This window comes from Ranitomeya imitator, chromosome 1 (genome assembly GCF_032444005.1).
Source record: "Ranitomeya imitator isolate aRanImi1 chromosome 1, aRanImi1.pri, whole genome shotgun sequence".
Lineage (NCBI taxonomy): Eukaryota > Metazoa > Chordata > Amphibia > Anura > Dendrobatidae > Ranitomeya > Ranitomeya imitator.
The window spans coordinates 14,475,226-14,492,061 of NC_091282.1; the positions used below are offsets into that span (position 1 = coordinate 14,475,226).

At 43.5% G+C, this 16,836-nt stretch overlaps 1 pseudogene; it reads left to right on the forward strand.

The window, feature by feature from the left end:
• The window catches only part of LOC138658406 (zinc finger protein 585A-like), a 108,819-nt pseudogene extending 92,788 nt beyond the window's left edge, over window positions 1–16,031 (forward strand).
• The last annotated feature ends 805 nt before the right edge of the window (window positions 16,032–16,836 follow it).

A 16,836-nucleotide genomic window follows, 5' to 3' on the forward strand; every position in this document is an offset into this window, starting at 1 on the left:
AGAGAGGTAGATCTGAGTGTCATCAGCATAAAGGTGCTACTGGAATCCATGGGACTTTGAGTTGTCCCAGGCCAAGCGTATAGATTGAGAAGAGTAGGGGTCCTAGAACAGAGCCTTGGGGGACTCCAACAGAGAGAGGGTGGGATGAGGAGGTAGTGTGGGAGTGGGAGACGCTGAATGTGCTGTTGGAAAGGTATGAGGAAATCCAGGATAGGGCGAGGTCTTTGATGCCAAAGGAGGAGAGGATCTGCAGTAGCAGACAGTGGTCAACTGTGTCGAAAGCAGAGGACAGGTCTAGAAGGAGGAGTACACAGTATTGTCCGTTAGCTTTGGCTATAGGTAGGACATTAGTAATTTTGGTCAGGGCTGTCTCAGTAGAATGATGGGGGCGGTAACCAGATTGTGGATTGTCAAAGAGGAAGTTGGATGAGAGGTGGGAGGAAAGTTCAGCGTAGACGTGCTGCTACAGGAGTTCGGAAGCGAATGTGAGCAGCGATATTGGGCAAAAGCTGGACATAGTGGTAGGGTCGAGGGTTGGCTTTTTAAGGGTAGGCGCGATTGTGACATGTTTGAAAGCAGAAGGGAAGGTGCCAGAAGTTAGTGATAGGTTGAAGAGGTGGGTTAGGGATGGGTTAAAAGTGGTGGTGAGGTTGGGGAGGAGGTGGGATGGGATGGGGTCGAGCGCACAGGTGGTGAGGTGCGATTTGGAGAGGAGACAATTAAGCCCCCCTTCAGTGATGTTGGATAGGGAGGTTATGGGGTTTGGGCATTGGTCTGGTATATAAAGGTGTTGTGGTGGTTGAACAATGAACTTGCCTTGTTTGGTCGATCTTATTTTTAAAGTGTGTGGCAAAGTCCTCAGCAGAGATGAGGTAGGTTGGAAGGGGCAGTGGTGGGCTGAGGAGGGAGTTAAAGGTTTTGAATAACTGGGATTGTAGAATAGGGAAGATACGAGGGTTGTTAAGTAGGCCTGTTTAGCAGAGGTGAGAGCAGATTTGAAAGCGAGTTTTGCTTGTTTTCAGTGAAGTCATCTTGCGAATGTATTTTCTTCCAACGCCGCTCTGCAACCCTGGACACTTGCCGCAGCTTTTTAGTGGTGTTATTGTGCCAGGGTTGTCTGTTGATATGTCGCAACTCTGACATGAACGAAAGGGGCAACCGTATCAATAGCTGATGCAATAGTGGCATTGTAGAAAACAGTGGCACTGTCTGTGTCGTGGAGTGAGGATATGGATGCCAGTGGTAGGATAGAGTTAGAGAGTGTGTGGGTGTCTAGGTGTGCAAGGTTTCTGGGGGGTGTACATGTTCCTGGACATGGATGACCGGTGAGGAGGACAGGGATGAGAAAGTGAGCAGATGGTGGTCAGAGAGAGAGAGACGGGAGGTGGTGAAGTTAGATAGAGAGCAGAGATGGGTGAAGACCAGGTCTAATATATGCCCGTCTGTGTGGGTGGCTGCGGAGGACCACTGAGTAAGTCCAAAAGATTAAGTTAAGGACAGAAGTTTGGAGGCTATTGACTATCAGTGGGGATGTTGAAGTCACCCATGATGATGGTGGGAATGTCAGCAGACATAAAGTGAAGAAGCCAGATGGAGAATTGGTCAATAAAGGCAGTATATAAATGTAGAACTTTGTCACCTCAGTGGTATCCATACCTGTAGCGACAGAAATTTGGAGGACAAAATGTCCTTAAAGAACCTACAATATCTGATGGGACTATAGACTACGAAATGCCTACAGACTACGAAATGCCATCATCCTGCAAGACATTTGCAGCTCAGCACAAGTGGTGGTGAGGACCACAACAATGATTCTTGGGCTCTGTTAAAAAAAAGCTAATGGTATTGAGAGACATGTAGGACAGATTCAGTCAACGAGGATGTGTCTCCACAGATGGACCTAGTTGGAGAAATCCACCAGAGAGATGTCCTCGTCCTCTGTATCCCCAGGACTGTCCGGAGGAGAATCACAACATCCTAGAGGATCATCAGGTAGACGGTGCTGAGCCCTGTACCTGATCTGTATATGGGGGGACATTTCTGATCGAGGTCATAGAGGTCACAGATTTTGGTGGTTTCTTGTATTGTGCTGATTGTTACATCTGATCTATCAGGAGGAAGATCTGACTAAGAATAAAGTGAAGGAAGAGACAGAAGAAGAAGAGATGATGAGGGGGGATCAGCCGTGTGTGAGTGACGGGAAGGAGGAGAGTCCGGGAGATGTTTCCACAGGTATGTAGTAATGTCCGGCGTGTGATGATGATGATGACCAGCATGTGATATCGTAGTAAAATCTCTGACTTGGATATAAACGGGGCTCTAATGACATGGGAACAGCAGGGGGAAGACGCCTGGACACATCTCTGACTCCCAGGTCACTACTGCGAACAATGTTGTCAATGAGTATTGTGCCACTTTTATGGACTGACAATAAAAGATACAAAACCGCATATAAAATGGATTTTACTGGAATAAAAGGTTAGGAAACTTCCTTTCTTGTAGGACTTGTTTATATAGCAAAATTAAAAAGGAGAGAAAAAAAACCTCCTCCACCCCTTTGCTTTCACTGGTGAAAAAAAATCACCGAAAGACTCGACATGCTGCTTCTTTCAAAAATGCAGCAATTTTCCATTTGTGAAAGAAAAAAAAGGAATCGTGTGCATGAGATTTCTGAATTTCTGGGAATCGTAGACTGCTGAAGCCTATGCACTAAGTGCAAGACCTATCAAAAATTAGAAGGAGGGAATGTAATGCCCCCTGGAAAATACATAGAATAGGGCCTCAGAAAACATTTCATTTAGGGCTCATACTCGCTTGCGAGCAAAACGGACGAGTGCAATCCGATAAAAAATCAATGTTAGTCAATAGGTGACATCTCATTTGCGATTTTATGATTAGCTGAAATCGGACTGTGAAAAAAATCCCAGCAAGCGTCTTAGTGTGTGGCAGCTGCCAAACAAAAAAACCCGCTATAAATCTGGTATCGCTGTAATTGCACTGACCCGAAGAATAAATTTGACTAATCACTTATACCGCACGAGCAACGGTGTAAAAAATAAATAATCCAATTCTTCACATGCTGTTCATTTATTTTCATTCTTCCTCCCAAAGATTGCAGTAACGCTCAGCGCACATTTATCCTGCGCTCTGCTATAATGAGGCAGATGGAGGCCCTGTGGACGCTGTCTGACCTGTAATCCGGTAGTGTCCTTCTTTTTAGGATTGCATAAAAGTCCAGTCGGCCACTGTTTTGTGCACTTCTGAAAAGGACACCGCTGAACAGAGGCCAGACGGAGTCGAGAGTAACTCTGCTGCCTCATTATAGTGAATGGATCCCTCGGGGGTTTCATCTGAATCACGTCACTCAGAGATTTAGATGGAAACCCTAAAGTAAGTGCTCAGCGTAGAGTGCCGGATAAATGTGATCCCAAACGTTATTTAAAATGTTCCCAATAAAAGCTTCAACTCAATCCACAAAAATAACAAGTCCCCACTCAGGTCCATTATCTGTTAATGGAAATATAGCATTGACTACGTCCAGAGGGAACACTGAAGCCCTCAACCCTGGATCCCCGGATGAACCCTTATACTTCCTTAGAGGGAAACACATCGGGATAAGAGGGAGCTAAGAATGGCGGATATATACCACGACTGTGTGGAATTTCTTTCTCATGGCTATTGATACTGGATTATATACCCAGTTATGTGCTGGTTTCTGAAGTTACGAGAGTAGGAGAGGATTAATACCTATATTGTGAGGGATTTTTGTATGGCGAATTTATGTTCAGTTATGCACCCATTTTTTGTGAGGGGGGTAAACAGAAGATATCACATTGGGCATTAGACTTTTGAATTAAGTGAACAGAAAGGAGCTAATTATCTAATGGTATCTTGTCATGTGATATCTGACTGTGCACCCATTTGATTGGCGTTCCATTAGTGATATTCTAAACCATATAAATATTATAGACACTGTGTAATAGCGATATGGATCATAGATTTTCTTTGTCTAGATTGTAGCCCCAAAGATGACTATTAGGTCGGCTTCACACTCAGCGTATGAAAATACGGTCCGTATATTACGGCCGTAATACGCTGAAAAGTCCCGAAAATATTGGTCCGTAGCTCCTCCGTAGGCAGGGTGTGTCAGCGTTTTTTGCGCATGGCATCCTCCGTATGTAATCCGTATGGCATCCGTACTGCGTGGTTTTCTCGCAGGCTTGCAAAACCAACATACCGCTATAGAAGTGATCCATGTGTCCCAAAAAGAAAAAAAAAAATATATATATATACTGTTATATATATATATATATATATATATATATATATATATATATATATATGTCAGTAGACGCATATATGTATATATATTAATATTTTTTCCAGCGCTATACAGCTTGAAAGCCGGTAATTCAATTACCGGCTTTTTCTTTCTCCTTCCTAAAACCCGACATGAATTGAGACATGGTTTACATACAGTAAACCATGTCTTCTCTCCATTTTTTTTTGCAGATTCCACACTACTAATGTCAGTAGTGTGTATCTGCAAAATTTGGCCATTCTAGCTCTTAAAATAAAGGGTTAAATGGCGGAAAAAATTGGCGTGGGCTCCCGCGCAATTTTCTCCGCCAGAGTAGTAAAGCCAGTGACTGAGGGCAGATATTAATAGCCTGGAGAGGGTCCACGGTTATTGGCCCCCCCCTGGCTAAAAATATCTGCCCCCAGCCACCCCAGAAAAGGCACATCTGTAAGATGCGCCTATTCTGGCACTTGGCCACTCTCTTCCCATTCCCATGTAGCGGTGGGATATGGGGTAATGAAGGGTTAATGCCACCTTGCTATTGTAAGGTGACATTAAGCCTAATTAATAATGGAGAGGCGTCAATTATGACACCTATCCATTATTAATCCAATTGTAGTAAAGGGTTAAATAAAACACAAAGCCTGGGAGCTTTCTAGGTAAGTTCCCACGATCTATGAACATCCAGCAGAGGGCGCCTCACCGCAAATGAAGCTAAATATAGATCATTGATCTATATTTAGCCTCATTCCCCGGGGTTTTGCAGCAAGGAGCAGCCTGCATTAGCGGAACTCCTTGCTGCAAAATGTTTTAACCCCTTCAGAAGGATTTACATCGTTGGACGTTACAGATCTGCGGAGGGTAAGTATATTGTTGGTTTATTATGTTTTTTTACTTACAGAACGAGGGTCTTCAGTGACTGGATTGGGCGTAGAATAAAATACTCCAACAACCATTGTTTTTATTTCATTAAAATAATTTTAAATAATGTGTTTGTGTTTTATTTAACCCTTTACTACAATTGGATTAATAATGGATAGGTGTCATAATTGACGCCTCTCCATTATTAATTAGGCTTAATGTCACCTTACAATAGCAAGGTGGCATTAACCCTTCATTACCCCATATCCCACCGCTACACGGGAATGGGAAGAGAGTGGCCAAGTGCCAGAATAGGCGCATCTTACAGATGTGCCTTTTCTGGGGTGGCTGGGGGCAGATATTTTTAGCCAGGCGGGGGCCAATAACCGTGGACCCTCTCCAGGCTATTAATATCTGCCCTCAGTCACTGGCTTTACTACTCTGGCGGAGAAAATTGCGCGGGAGCCCACGCCAATTTTTCCGCCATTTAACCCTTTATTTTAAGAGCTAGAACGGCCAAATTTTGCAGATACACACTACTGACATTAGTAGTGTGGAATCTGCAAAAAAAAATGGAGAGAAGACATGGTTTACTGTATGTAAACCATGTCTCAAATCATGTCGGGTTTAGGAAGGAGAAAGAAAAAGCCGGTAATTGAATTACCGGCTTTCAAGCTGTATAGCGCTGGAATAAATATTAATATATATACATATATGTGTCTCACTGACATATATATATATATATATACCTATTCTATGTGTACACATTTATTCTACCTATTGGACTGTAAGCTGTCAGTGTGATTTTACTGTACACCGCACTGAATTACCGGCTTTTCTCTCTAACAGCGCTGCGTATTTCTCGCAAGTCACACTGCTTGTCCGTGTGTAATCCGTATTTTTCACGCTTCCATAGACTTTCATTGGCGTATTTCTTGCGCAGTACGGTGACAAACGCAGCATGCTGCGATTTTGTACGGCCGTAGAAAGCCGTATAATACTGATCAATGAAATACGGCAGATAGGAGCAGGGGCATAGAGAATAATTGTGCCGTATTTTTTGCGAGTTTTACGGACGTAGTTTCTGCGCTCTTACGTCCGTAAAACTCGCAAGTGTGAAGCCGGCCTAAATGTGATTGCATGTTCTGGCCATGTTATCTTTGTTGGGTTATTAATGTGACTACACCTCTTGTCTGCATCCCTCCTGGAACATACAGCAATAACTTCGAGATATTTATATCTTAGGTACTCCCTTTAATTGTTTTTGTATGTGTGTGTTTTTTTGTGTATATTATAGTGTGTAGGATGTTCTGGGTGCATTAGGGTCCCTAGTGCTACCGACGTTCAGCGGGGGTGTCATCACGTCTACAACTAGGGTGCCAACCTCCGCTGGCAGGTAGGGTGAACTTTAGGGCTCATCTAGGGAGAGATTAGTCCTAGATTTTTTTTTATTCCCACTATTGACCCTCCATTTTTTTCACCCTTATAAAGATAATCAAGTATTTTTTAACCCTTTTAAATACATAAATAAAGGTAAATTTTTAGAGGTCTATTTGTGTCAATGTTACTATTTTAGAAATGGTATTCACTTAACCCGTCATTGTGTTAATGTTATGGCATGTAGTTGTCTTCCTTATTACCGGTACTTTCACTGATGAGGGTCTTCATTTTGAGCTCCATCAAATTTCAAAATCCCTTTTGTAAATTTTATCTCTCATCTTTATAGGAAATCCTTGTGATAATAACAGTTTATCACTAAATTGTAAAACAGAAGATATCATAAAGCACTCTAATAGAGAAAACCTCATTACCCTTCATGGATCTCGTGGACTTCACAGTACTTCAATCTCTTATAATCCTCCTAATCATGAGGAACCCTCTTCTGAGAAATCTCGTATTGTTACCACAATTCCAGGTGACAAAGTGGATACAAGATTTCAGTGTGACAAGGAATTTACTAAAAGTTCAGATTATCTAACTCAAAGCAAACATGAAGGAGAGAAGCCATACTCCTGTTCAGAATGTGGGAAATGCTTTACAAAGAAATCAAAATATGTTATACATGAGAGAATTCACACAGGAGAAAGGCCATTTTCATGTTCACAATGTGGGAAATCCTTCCCAGAAAAAGGGAGTCTTATTAAACATCACAGAATTCACACAGGAGAAAAGCCATTTTCATGTTCGGAATGTGGGAAGTCCTTCGCGGTTAAAGGGACTCTTAGTAAACATCAGAGAATTCATACAGGAGAGAAGCCATACTCCTGTTCAGAATGTGGGAAATGCTTTGCAAAGAAATCAAAATATGTTATACATGAGAGAATTCACACAGGAGAAAAGGCATTTTCATGTTCAGAATGTGAGAAATCCTTCAAACATAACAAGAGTCTTATTAGACATCAGAGAATTCACACAGGAGAAAACCCATTTTCATGTTCAGAATGTGGGAAGTACTTCACAGATAAAACGAATCTTTTTAGACATCAGATAATTCACACAGGAGAAAAGCCATTTTCATGTTCAGAATGTGAGAAATCCTTCACAGATAAAGGGACTCTTATTAAACATCAGAGAATTCACACAGGAGAAAAGCCATTTTCATGTTCAGAATGTGGGAAATCCTTCACAGAAAAAGGGACTCTTAGTACACATCAGAGAATTCACACAGGAGAAAAGCCATTTTCATGTTTGGAATGTGGGAAGTCCTTCACATATAAAGGGCATCTTATTAGACATCAGAGAATTCATACAGGAGAGAAGCCATATTTATGTTCAAAATGTGGGAAGTCCTTCGCGGACAAAGGGAATCTTATTGCACATCAGAGAATTCATACAAGAGAGAAGCCATATTCATGTTCAAAATGTGGGAAATTTTTTAACCAAAAAACAAATCTTGTAATACATCTAAGAATTCACGCAGGGGAGAAACCTTTTTCATGTTTACAATGTGGAAAATGCTTTACAGAGAAATCACAACTTGATAAACATCGGAGAACTCACACAGGAAAGAAGCCGTATTCAAGTCCAGAATTTGATCAATCTTTTATACATAAATCACGTCTTCTCTGAAGAGAAGTCACACAGGAGATAAGCCATATTCATGTTCAATGTGTGGAAAATCTTTAGTAACTCATATCTTGTTAGACATGAGTGAAGTCATACAGAGAAAAGCTGTATTCATATTCAGAATGTGGGAAATCTTTTTGTCATGGTCTCATTTTTACTCTGGACTAGGGAGGCTGTGAGTGATGGCTCAACCTCACAATGGGATCTGGTGTTTGCCGGACTGTCAGTGTTGTGAGTGACAGTCCATTTATCCAATCTGATCCTGGGGCATTCTGGGCTTGCAGCATTTTGATCAACAGCCCTGCTGCTCATTCTGGTCAAGCCTTTGGGCATTTTTCCAGATGCCTCTCATCCTTGGTAATTTTCTAGCTATTTAGCTGGCTAGCTGTGAGCAGATCGGTGTCAGCTGTAGCTGAGCTTAGTTTGGTGTGTGCTTAGCTCTGTCTGATTGTGTCTTTCTCTGATCTTGTTGCCGGACGTAGGATTTGTTGTAACTATTCATATAGTTATCCCTTCTGCTCTTGACGCTCTCTGATTGCAGGTACCTGACCCCGTACTTGGTCTCTGTCTGTTTTTCTTACTCCCTAGTTTTGACGTACCCTCCTGGTATTTGACCCTGGACTGTTACCTGACCGCGACTTGGTCTTGCTGCTCTTTAAATGGAGGGTGCCGTGATTTTAGTTTTTGTATTAATAATTATTGATTATATAATCAATTATTTTTAATACAAAAGTAAATATAGTACTTTAATACTTTTTTATTTATTCATTTTTACTTTTGCCACTGGAGGCCGCCATTTTCATTAGTGTGGGTGTAAGTGTCTGGGCACGACACTTGCACACCTCACTTACGGCAGCCATGGGCATAGGAGCCAACAGTCGGGCTCCGACCGCTTCTCCTGCCTCTCAGCTGTGACTTGGGCACGCCCACTGGGCTGCTACGTCACAGCTGTGAGAGGAGATCGCGGCCATTTTGTTTTTTATCTTCCTCTGTCATCGCACACACAGCTCAGTGTGTGCGATCATAGCAGGAGCTGCCAGGGAGAAGCTGCTGCTGGGAAGAGAGGTTCGGGTTGAGTATCTGCAGCCAGGAGCTGTGATTGCAGCCTGTACTTAGTATTACAACACAGGCTGCAATCACTGCTCACTGCCGACCTGTTCAGAGCAGAGCAGGGAGATCGTCACACTGCTCTGCCCTGAACATGATTCCTATATACCACTGCTACCAGCCCCTATATACCACTGCTACCTGCTCCTATATACCACTGTTACCAGCCCCTATATACCACTGTTACCAGCCCCTATATACCACTGCTACCTGCCCCTATATACCACTGCTACCAGCCACTATATACCACTGCTACCTGCCCCTATATACCACTGCTACCAGCCACTATATACCACTGCTACCAGCCCCTATATACCACTGCTACCTGCCCCTATATACAACTGCTACCTGCCCCTATATACCACTGCTACCTGCCCCTATATACCACTGCTACCAGCCACTATATACCACTGCTACCTGCCCCTATATACCACCGCTACCTGCCTCTGTATACCACCGCTACCTGCCTCTGTATACCACCTACCACTGCTGCCTGCCTCTATATACCATCTACCACTGCTGCCTGCCTCTGTATACCATCGCTACCTGTCTCTGTATGCCACCTAACAGTGCTGCCTGCCTCTATATACCATCTACCACTGCTGCCTGCCTCTATATACCATCTACCACTGCTGCCTGCCTCTGTATAGCACCGCTACCTGCCTCTGTATAGCACCGCTACCTCTGTATAGCACCACTACCTGCCTCTGTATAGCACCGCTACCTTCCTCTGTATACCACCGACCACTGCTGCCTGCCTCTATATACCATCTACCACTGCTGCCTGCCTCTATATACCATCTACCACTGCTGCCTGCCTCTATATACCATCTACCACTGCTGCCTGCCTCTATATACCATCTACCACTGCTGCCTGTCTCTATATACCATCTACCACTGCTGCCTGTCTCTATATACCATCTACCACTGCTGCCTGCCTCTATATACCATCTACCACTGCTGCCTGCCTCTATATACCATCTACCACTGCTGCCTGCCTCTGTATAGCACCGCTACCTGCCTCTGTATAGCACCGCTACCTGCCTCTGTATAGCACCGCTACCTGCCTCTGTATAGCACTGCTACCTGCCTCTGTATACCACCTACCACTGCTGCCTGCCTCTATATACCATCTACCACTGCTGCCTGCCTCTATATACCATCTACCACTGCTGCCTGTCTCTATATACCATCTACCACTGCTGCCTGTCTCTATATACCATCTACCACTGCTGCCTGCCTCTATATACCATCTACCACTGCTGCCTGCCTCTATATACCATCTACCACTGCTGCCTGCCTCTGTATACCATCTACCACTGCTACCTGCCCCTATATACAACTGCTACCTGCCCCTATATACCACTGCTACCTGCCCCTATATACCACTGCTACCAGCCACTATATACCACTGCTACCTGCCCCTATATACCACCGCTACCTGCCTCTGTATACCACCGCTACCTGCCTCTGTATACCACCTACCACTGCTGCCTGCCTCTATATACCATCTACCACTGCTGCCTGCCTCTGTATACCATCGCTACCTGTCTCTGTATGCCACCTAACAGTGCTGCCTGCCTCTATATACCATCTACCACTGCTGCCTGCCTCTATATACCATCTACCACTGCTGCCTGCCTCTGTATAGCACCGCTACCTGCCTCTGTATAGCACCGCTACCTCTGTATAGCACCACTACCTGCCTCTGTATAGCACCGCTACCTTCCTCTGTATACCACCGACCACTGCTGCCTGCCTCTATATACCATCTACCACTGCTGCCTGCCTCTATATACCATCTACCACTGCTGCCTGCCTCTATATACCATCTACCACTGCTGCCTGCCTCTATATACCATCTACCACTGCTGCCTGTCTCTATATACCATCTACCACTGCTGCCTGTCTCTATATACCATCTACCACTGCTGCCTGCCTCTATATACCATCTACCACTGCTGCCTGCCTCTATATACCATCTACCACTGCTGCCTGCCTCTGTATAGCACCGCTACCTGCCTCTGTATAGCACCGCTACCTGCCTCTGTATAGCACCGCTACCTGCCTCTGTATAGCACTGCTACCTGCCTCTGTATACCACCTACCACTGCTGCCTGCCTCTATATACCATCTACCACTGCTGCCTGCCTCTATATACCATCTACCACTGCTGCCTGTCTCTATATACCATCTACCACTGCTGCCTGTCTCTATATACCATCTACCACTGCTGCCTGCCTCTATATACCATCTACCACTGCTGCCTGCCTCTATATACCATCTACCACTGCTGCCTGCCTCTGTATAGCACCGCTACCTGCCTCTGTATAGCACCGCTACCTGCCTCTGTATACCACCTACCACTGCTGCCTGCCTCTATATACCATCTACCACTGCTACCTGCCTCTATATACCATCTACCACTGCTGCCTGCCTCTATATACCATCTACCACTGCTGCCTGCCTCTATATACCATCTACCACTGCTGCCTGCCTCTATATACCATCTACCACTGCTGCCTGCCTCTATATACCATCTACCACTGCTGCCTGCCTCTGTATACCATCTACCACTGCTGCCTGCCTCTGTATACCATCTACCACTGCTGCCTGCCTCTATATACCATCTACCACTGCTACCTCTGTCCTGTGTAGCTAATCTACTCTTGTGTAGCTAATCCTGTCCTGTGTACAGTATCACACAATTAGATACACGGCGCAGCACAGTATCACACAGGACAGGATTAGATACACGGCTCAGCAGTCAGTATCTAATCCTCTCCTATGCACTCCTCTCCCCCCTGCGTGTCTTTCCCCATTGTGGTTTATTATTTTTGTTGTGGGAGATGAGGGAGTCGAGGATTATGCGTTCGCTATGGTATAAAAAAGATTAATAAAGGACTTTATTCTGGCCGAGTCATTATTTACAATACATGTGAGATCTATGTGGCGGCATTATGGGTGATCTATATGGCGGTATTATGTGAGAAGCATATGGTGGTATGTGAGAACACTGGCGGTATTATGTGTGATCTATATGGTGGTATGTGAGAACACTGGCGGTATTATGTGTGATCTATATGGTGGTATGTGAGAACTGTATGACAGTATTGTGTGATCTATTTGATAGTATTTTGTGTGATCTATATGGCGGTATTATGTGAGAACACTATGGCAGTATTATCTTCAGAAAGCGGACCCATTCTATGGTGGTTCTGGCTGAGCACCTGCACGCGGGTCTGGGGTATTATGTGAGAACACTGGCAGTATTATGTGTGATCTATATGGTGGCATGTGAGAACACTGGCGGTATTATGTGTGATCTATATGGTGGTATGTGAGAACACTGGCGGTATTATGTGTGATCTATATGGTGGTATGTGAGAACACTGGCAGTATGTGTGATCTATATGGTGGTATGTGAGAACACTGGCGGTATGTGTGATCTATATGGTGGTATGTGAGAACACTGGCGGTATTATGTGTGATCTATATGGTGGTATGTGAGAACTGTATGACAGTATTGTGTGATCTATTTGATAGTATTTTGTGTGATCTATATGGCGGTATTATGTGAGAACACTATGGCAGTATTATCTTCAGAAAGCGGACCCATTCTATGGTGGTTCTGGCTGAGCACCTGCACGCGGCTCTGGGGTAATAGAGGGGACAGCGTGACCTCCAGTTAGGTGCAGTCAGGGGAGGGCTGGTGAGGCAGCTGAAGAGAGGGGTCTCATTTTTATCGTTACTATATGGCTACATTTCCTTCCCAGCGTCACCCCGGACTGCGCCTGTCACCTCGCTTTCACACATCGCCAGGACAGGATGGAGAAGACAGGATCTGAGGAGGGAATGGGGTCTGCATGCAAAGTCTGGATCAGGCCAGGCCATCAATCCGCAGAAATGTTTCCTGGATTTCTGTGGAGCAGACGGTCCATCCATGTGTATAAGACAGCGCCCTATGTACAATCCCTGGCTGCTCCGCGCACCAAACAGGGGGCCTCTATAGACCAGCACACTGCTCTCCTGAAATACTCTGTGCTGCTGTCACCCTGCTCCCTCCACCACATATCTCCCAGAATCCTTGCTGCCTGCCATCCTCGGTGACCGTAGACTTGTCAGTATAAGGCTGCTTTCACACTATCAGTATTTGGTCAGTATTTTACCTCAGTATTTATAAGCCAAAGCCAGGAGTGGGTGATAAATACAGAAGTGGTGCAGATGTTTCTATTATACTTTTCCTCTATTTGTTCCACTCCTGGTTTTGGCTACAAATACTGAGGTAAAATACTGACCAAATACTGATAGTGTGATGGCAGCCATACTCTGCAGTCACCAACAAAATGGCTGCTCACTGGGTTCCTGAATATCATCCTCTCTAATCCCTTAGCAAACACCCAGAAGGGGAGGAGACATCACACACGTCAGCAGACTCCGCCCATAATTACAGCAGTGCAGTAATGTGAGCTAGTTGTACACTAGGTTTTTCTGAAATTTCAGCAGCTGCTCCCCCTAGTGTTGAAAAGTGGAAATTCCAAAACTTTTCAAATTATTTTTCATATTTTACTAAATTATAAACAAATGATAATATTTGTTAAGAAAATGTAATCATTAATTCTTTACATTTTTACAATTTCTGAAAAAAAATTTTTTTTGATGGCACCTTCCCTTTAATTTGTGCCCTCCTAATATCTGACCTCAGACGTCCTGTCTACTCTTTCTCTAGGCTTGTCCGTGAGTAGTGACTCAGTGTCACATGTTTATACATAAATCAAATCTTAATATATAATGACGATGAAAGAAAATCTTGGTTCAAGAAGTGTGCAAAAAGGTAGATGAGAAAAAATATATATTTATTATTCATATTAAAACAAAAAAATAAATAAAATGAGGTGCCTCATGCCAAAGAGATGCAGAACAATACATTGCATAGGCAACAATTATAACAAAACTTACACAATTTTTTTTTTCAATGTTCTTTTTATTAAGAGAAAAACCTACGAAGGGGGTTGCTTGAAGGGGGAAAAAAATTTGTATTGAAAATTAGAATGTAACATGTCACTTATCTTGTTATTCTTAATAAAAATATATTTGAATAAAAAAAAGAAAAACCTACACAATTTTAATATCCATCTGTCACGAATCACAGGGGGGATATTTTTATTATCCCCCATCGCTGACACCAATATGTCATGAACCGGGGTTGTTTGTTTGGCCCCAGTTCTTTTGTGAAGGGGATTTATATATATCCCACTTCTCAGTTCTGGTTTGGAACTTGCAGATCTCTGGCGTCCTCTTACCTTCAGGTCAGACAGGTTACTGCACCTAGGATAATTAGTCGCCAGAAAGGCTGCGTTACTATGTACTGGCTAATGGGCACACTGCAGCAAGGGCAATATAACTACTCCCACTCAGGCGGGAACAATAATTATCAATGCTGTCCATCGCTACCAGTTTTTCCAACAGCTCAGGACACTTTCCGCTGCCCCCCGCTCCTATTCCTGAATTGGTAATGGGTCAGGAGCCAACCCAATTAGTAGCGTAATTTCCTCAGAGGACGTGACAGTACGTTATAGAGCAAGGAGAAATGAAGCTAGTAATTTTATTTATTTTACTCCTAAAGGTAGGCAGTGTTTACAAAGTATAAAAAAAATTGTAAAAAGGAGACCAGTTTCGTATGTACAGAACGATTACAAATAAAAATTGATAAAAGTTGAAAAAACACTTACAGTTCTCTCATATCATTTCAGATCATGGCTGACCATGCGGCTGGGGGGAGGAGCAATATCAAAATGGATCAGAGCAGCTTGCAGAGCTGCTGTTAGGTCTTTTCCTTGGCAAAGACTAGTGAAAAATGAGCTCCCCCTCACTTATACCCCCTGGTTGTGACATCACTGAGTGGGCGAAGTTATGGACTCCATTCCCCTTTCCAGAGAGACTCAGAACTTAATTAAAACTCATTCATCCTAGTGAACCTCGTAGAGTGACGACGAACGTATTGCATGTCTTTTCACGAGGTTAGCTTCCATTTAAGTCTACACATGGCGTAGCTGGGTGACCCGATTAAGTCATAATTCGTTCCTCCGTTTCTGCCAGGCGCTGCACTTCGAAAACATACTGGGAGATGGCTCGGCCAAAAATGTATTTGTCCTACTTCCAGACTTAAACTGCGTAATTATATTCCAGTTTAAGAGAACATAGGGAATGCCCCCGACCATGCTCTTACACAAAGCGGAGTAGGCCTGCTCCCAGCACACTGGTTTCACATTACAGCTGTATTGTGAGCAGGGGGAAAGCTGGGAGGAAGGGGGTCAAAAAAATCCCACAGCGTGTCTGTACTCAGCTCTTATCTGGTCTGGTAACATTCACTACCCACAACTGTAAACTGATGATATTCCTATTGTGTTCTATGAAATGTTGTGATGCTGCAGATGTATTACGTGTTGTGGGTCTGAGAACGTCCCTAATGTGTCCCCAATGCGGAGACTTAAGGTTCTGACCGTGCTCCCCACATATTGCAGAGGGCAAGCTTCACACTGTATGATGTCAGTGACGTGTGGAGCTACAACTAATGAGACGTCCAGTATTATATTATTCTGTTTAGTAGATGATGTATTTTTGCTATGGGCACATACTTGTACAAACCATATTTAGGTCGACCACATCCAATAAAACCTTTGGTATTTGTCTCCCATGTGTCGGTTGACTTCCTTGTAGAGATATAAACTAGGAGAAATGTTACCGATAATAACGTCCCTCTTAGCAATGAAGGAACAGCCAGGTCTCACAATCTCTGCTAGACCCTCGTCAGTGTATAAAAAAGGTAAATGTTCTCTGATAATATTCACTATATTACAGAAATCTTCCCTGCAGCCAGTATTGGATTTATCTCTAGATTGAAGCAGGTTTTTATTTATCAGCAGATAATTATCTCTGAATTTAGTATCGGCTTTGATTTTTGCCGTATTTAAGACGTGAGGTTTATATCCTCGTTGGGTTAATCTCTAATCTATTCTGTCACATTCATGATCATGCGTATCTTTATCATTACATATTCGTTTAGCTCTAATGTATTCACCAGAATGACATGTCTGGGATGAGAGATCAGTGCATGTGGTATCGAAATCCCAACTATCGGATTTCTGTAGATAGTAGTGTGAATACGTCTCGTATCAACGTCTCCCTCAAGAGACTATCCAAAAAGCCTACGGAAGGCGCTGCACATTATGGGTAAGTGTAAGATGGCAATGATTTGCATTAATGTATATCACACACAGTGGTATGGACGCGGCATTGCCCTCCCAGAAGATGAGAATGTCATCAATGAAACGTCCATACAGTGGATGGCGGACACAAAAGGGTTAATAGTTATAAATGTATTTTGTATTTCCACCACATCACATGTGACCCAACTGCAATTCTTCTACCAATTAATATTTTCTGTAATCTTTAAAACGTCCTTTATATAACTGGGAAGTCTCCTGACTAGAGGCTGGAGA